We start from the raw sequence: 5,615 nt of genomic DNA on the forward strand, positions 1-5,615 counted from the left end.
ACTACTATTTGGAACCCGCGCTACTAATAACAAAATAGTAGTTATTAGTAGCGCATCTATTATACCACACGCTACTAGTATCCTAAATACTAGTAGCGCACATTCCCCCCCCCCCCCCAACGCTACTACTAACAAATTAGGAATTAAAAAAAGTAAAATTTAGATGCAGTATTCATGGATGAAGATCAGAGACACGCCCAGTGCAAAATAAATGAAGGTCACAGGACCATTTTAATACTTTCATCGTTCATGGATGCAACATTGAACATCTCAACTGGAAGAGATCACGAGATTCCATTTAACAGTAAACGCACACAACCAAAGGTGGGTACCTTTCCTAGTGTTCCACCAGCAGCCTAAACATACCACTTCTCTAGATGTATCTACCAAGGCTCGGAGTTCAAACCTCGGTGGACCCGAATCCTCCCTCCCCCAAACGGTGGTATCGAGGTCCTCCACCTCGGTGACCTCCGGCGTCGCGATCACCTGGACGATCATCTGTGCGACGCAGTCGCCAGGCTTCACGGCGAAGTCCACCTCCGAGTGGTTGAAGAGCACGACGCCCACCGGGCAGCGGTACTCCGCGTCGATCACCCCTGCAGCCACGTCGGGAAAGTGAAAACTTGTTAGTGCTCGTCAGCGTCCAAATCCAATAGGGTATTTTCTTACTTTTTAGCACATGCACATGAATCAATAGTAACAGCCGGAGGCTGGTCCTTACTTGTTGCACGAGACGTGAAGAAGGGCAGGTCCCCTCCTTGTTGCACGAACGAATCAAAGGAAGACACTGCTACGGGCCGTGAAGAAGGCCGGGTCCCCTCCTTCTGCAAATAGCTCACGTGCCTGAAGTTGTAAGGAATCTTAATACAATGAACTCATAGTAATGCATAATAACAAGAAAAAAGAAAAAAAATAACCATGAATCCTAAAGAAAAAGATCATTCTATGAGTCAGGTTGACAGTTTTGAGACACAAGAAAGGATAATGTTGGTAACCGTATTCATTAAGAAGAACAATAGGCCGAGATTTCTCAAATGACATTTGTTTCAGCAACAATGATTAATGACGAGGCATGTAAGATTTACCTTAGCAGCATCAGCATACCCTCTTGGCCTTGCAAGAACTTGAAGGCCAAGGTTCTTAGCTTTCTCCCTACTGACTAGCACAGGTGCAGCAACACCATCGCTGTACATTAAAAGATGAGAATGGCACTACAGTTACACTTCCAAGTAAACATTGTTTTACATAAATTATAGTAACCATGGAGAAAGCCTAAAATTTGAGCTACGAATTAATATAGCTTCGGTACACTCTTAAGATGATACATCTACTACTAAAGATATACATCATAGTTTGGCTGATGCTACATACCAAAGGTAATCTGATCGTTTAAAAATAAAGCTACAATGCTACACTAAGAAGTATCATAATTCCGAATGAAATTGTGAGTTTAGAGGTATTAAACAGACACACTTCGATCACAGAGATCAATATCTACTAGCTTAAATTCAAATGCTTTAGTCAAGATTGTGATATCATATTAGTACTAAGAGACAATATTTCATACAGAAGAAGAGTTTTGGAGCCCTCAAATAATGCACACACCGGAATAAGTTCCCAATCAAACGCGCCTCTGTCTCGAGCTGCTATTCCATGCTAATTGCTCTAGACGGCATAAACATCCTAGATGAAAGAACAACCAGGATTTGTTTATTCATTAGTGCTGATCTCCACGGGCAGCTAGCAGTGTATGCTCATGCACAATGTACACATCGAACCCCCCAAAACCAAAAACATTTCTGAGTGAACAACAAACCAACATACTACTCGACCCTGAAAACAAACATTTTCTTTTGTGACTTTCATTCTCCATTACTACAAAAGGCAGAGAAACTATACTTTTCTACAAACAAATAGAAATGTGCATTTATGCTTAACTAACCGTCAGCTATACTTTTCTACAAACAAATAGATGGGCAATCAACTATACTTTTCTACAAACAAAACCTCTTGTAGAGGCTTCGAAAAGTCGAGACCAGACACATGAAAACTAGCATAAGCAGATAAAATGTGCATCTACTAACATTCTTCTCATCAGAAGTTTTAGGAGTTCAAGGACGAATCACAGATGAAAAAATGACATGCTTATCTGCAAAGAAAAAACACTAGTACTAGAGGTCCCCTGCAGACTACTTTCTTCTAGAGACCTGTGATTTTCGAAAACGAAATGAAAACAGAGAGGAGAAGTTCTGTATTCAGTTTCATATTCACAATGCCATCTATGTTGAACTGGTTTTGGAATCTAGGTAACACAATAATTCTAGAAGAAGTAGACAGAAATATGCATGAACCATCTAACATCCAAACATATATCAGGAGGACTTGATGATTCTTTAGTCCAAACAATAGATGACCAGCTGCCGATATGCTTTTCTGAGTGATGCTAAGTCTGAATCCCAGGAGACACCAGCAGCCCAGATAAGATTCCGCGTGACTCACTATGGTTCTAAAAGCTTGTGGCATCGTGCACAATTGGAAATCACAGTCCTGAATCGAGAACACCGCAAGCAAACCGCTAGCAGTCCTGAATTGCTAGTCCAGGAAGCAAGTTACGAGGCCACAAAAAAGCTGAATCCCAGGAGGCACACCAGCAGTCCAAAAGCATATTACTCCATGAACCGCTGTTATTCTAAAAGCTTGTAGCATCTTGCATGATTGCCAATCACAGTGCATACTATGCACTTGCTTAGTCGGTTCTGAACATTGCTGTACATATATTAATACTAAACCACTAGCAGCCCCCATTGAATCGTACACACAGGAACACCTACGATAGGACCCAGAACCAATCTAGCACACTCGCGTTACAGAACCGAACCAATCCACAAATCAAATGCGGGATCTAGGTAAGCCAGAGCGAGAGGGGACACGGGATCAGATCAGTCACCTTCCTCGCTACCCCGACGCGGCACCCGGCCCTCCCATCCTGCCTTCCTCCTCAGAACACCTGCGCCCACGACAGAAAAAAAAGGTTCAGAATCCTCCACTGCACAAAAAGAAGGAGCACCGACAGGCAGGTGTGGAGAAGCGGGCCCGTGCCTTGCTCCGGGCGGCGGCGACGACGGAGGCCGCCGGCGCGGAGAGGGCGGAGGCCATCCGCGGGGGGTGAGAGCTGCAGCGCACGGAGCAGGAGGAGGAGGGGGCGAGGGTGATATGGGCAAAGGTGCAGGCCTTGAGGCACGGATCTGATGGAGGGGAGGGAGGGGCGGGGCTTGAGGAGCTTGGGGGCGTGTTGCGCGCGGCCGGAGCTCGCCGGAACCGGCCGGCGTGGGTGGTGGCGATGGCGAGGAGATCGTGGGGGAGAAGTGGTCGACCGAGGGGCTGAGGGTCACGAGAGAGGGAGAGAGAGTTTTTTTATGGATTCGTGAGAGAGAGGGTGGGGGAGGGGGGCGTGCCTGTGGTGCGGCGGTGGACACGCTCGGTAGTAGCGTGGGGTATCTCACCTATTTGCTTAGTAGTAGCGCTGGTTTTATCACCCGCGTTACTTTTATGTCCGGTTCGCGGAAGGTATTTACTATAGCGCATTTTTTTTGCCATGCGCTTTACTAATATCGAGGGGTCAATGTGGCGCGCTGCTAGTAATTAGCAGTAGCGTGGGTTAATATAACGCGCTGCTGTTAAGGTTCTGTGTATAAGGTTTTCCCTAGTAGTGCATGCTTACTACTTCTCTTCTGCTCCATTCCTTGTTGTTTGTGTGATCCTTTGCTTGCTGTTCCATTGCTTGCTGCTTCAACTGTTGCTCTTCGTGCACTGCTAGTACAAGTGGTATACGATGTTCGTCGGGAGGACACGAGGGTTTTACAGTTGATAGGAAGCTTGCAATGAAGAAGTTTTAGCATACATCAACAGTAGTCACAATGGGTTTAAGACAAGGCATGCAACAGAAGGAGTTTACGCCAAGTTTGTGTGAAAGAAGGCATGGAAGGCTGAAGTTGGCAAGGCGCCGCCACACTTTGGGGTGAAGAACTTCATCATCATCGTGCAGTTCGCCACCATTGCAGTGTTTGTAGTGTTGGTGTGGTAGCTGTGATTGTGTGTAAGGTAACACCACCACATAGGGTATAAGGTTAGCACACCTCACACTCTGTGTGTAACCAAACAACGTGCTTATGTGTGAGTTCAGACAATGCAGGTAACCAAACACCGTGTGAAAAGCTATCCCCTAATGTAGGAAGTGTCGATGCAGGCAACCAAACATGTTGTCGATTTTGGTTTTAAAGCTGTTTTACTCAACCAGTCTCAACTCACCATGTCATGCAATGCGTCCTAGTTGAGAGATGGCAACCAAACACACCCCTAGTGATTTTTAACCATGCTCTAAATTATTCCCTTGCACACATCATCTTTGCTACATCAAATATGATCGAATGAGATTGTTAGTAAAATGAGGAAAAATAAGCAGCAATTACAACATTCACCGGTGTACCGGCCATCCTGATTTGGTTTCGGCAAGGTCTTTGGTTGGACAAATGGGACTCGACAAAGTCTCTTGTTTAGTAGATACGGGTCATCAACATTTGGCTTTCATGTTAAGTCATTTCTGTGTTTTTATGACGGTCTAACAGAGAAGCGGACAATGTTGCACAAAATAAAGAGTTCATAAATTTATTCTCATCTTAGTTGCTTATCGATGTCGATATCACATAACTTTTACTTCTTTCGTCTCAATCAACCACTCTCTATCCAACCATATTTGCTTATGTTGGGAATCATATTTGCTTGTGCTGTGAACTGGAGTATATTTGTTTCACTTGTTGAAACTTGATTACGTTGTGACCAATATTTGCTTATGTTGTTAAACCGTATTTATGTTGTGACAAATATTTCTCTATGTTGTTGACCATAACATGTTTCACATCTTGAAACTTGATTACATTGTGACAAATATTTTCTTATGTTTTAATTCTTGTGTAGATGGATGCAAGGATGAAAGATGTGGCCAAAAAGGGGCAACAGAGAATGAGATTTCTAGCTGGACTTGTGAAGCAGGCTGCTATCAGGGGAAACCTAGGTAACCTCTATGTTGAGTGGTACTTGAGCAAACCATACAGAGATACTCGACAGAATGGACCTGAATGGGATATGGAGTGTTATGGTTGGCCCAAATGCTTTTATAACATGTTTCACATGAGCACTGGTGTTTTCATGGCACTTCATGATTTGCTTGTTGCTACATATGGTTTGGAGTCAAGTAGTAAAGAAGAACCATGAGAGATCCTACTTTTAGCTATGGGCATGAAAAGACTAAAGAAGAACATTTTTTGCCTCATTTTAAAGACGCTATTGGTGTCATAGATGGATCACATGTGCCAGTTATAGTGCCTCCAGATGTTGCGGTTAACCATAGATGTCGCATGGCATTACATCTGAGAATGTGCTTGCGATATGTGACTTTGGCATGAGGTTTATTTTTGTGGTTGCGGGTTGGTCGGGCTCTGCACATGACACAATGGTCCTGAATCACGCATTAGCACACTTCTCTTCATTTCATGTGCCTCCCAAAGGTACAACATAATAACAAATGCCATTATCATTATATTCTTATGTGCGACGCT

General features: G+C 44.1%; 1 non-coding gene across 1 annotated transcript; it reads right to left on the bottom strand.

Annotated features, from left to right (window-relative positions):
• Positions 1–208: 208 nt before the first annotated feature.
• On the bottom strand, positions 209–3,422 carry LOC109759287 (uncharacterized). The gene is made up of 5 exons (XR_012203480.1): positions 3,100–3,422; positions 2,948–3,007; positions 1,086–1,185; positions 722–843; positions 209–596 (listed from the first exon to the last, which is right to left on the bottom strand). It is a non-coding gene; the product is annotated as an uncharacterized protein (transcript).
• Positions 3,423–5,615: the final 2,193 nt, after the last annotated feature.

This window comes from Aegilops tauschii, chromosome 2 (assembly GCF_002575655.3).
Source record: "Aegilops tauschii subsp. strangulata cultivar AL8/78 chromosome 2, Aet v6.0, whole genome shotgun sequence".
Classification (NCBI taxonomy): Eukaryota; Viridiplantae; Streptophyta; class Magnoliopsida; order Poales; family Poaceae; genus Aegilops; species Aegilops tauschii.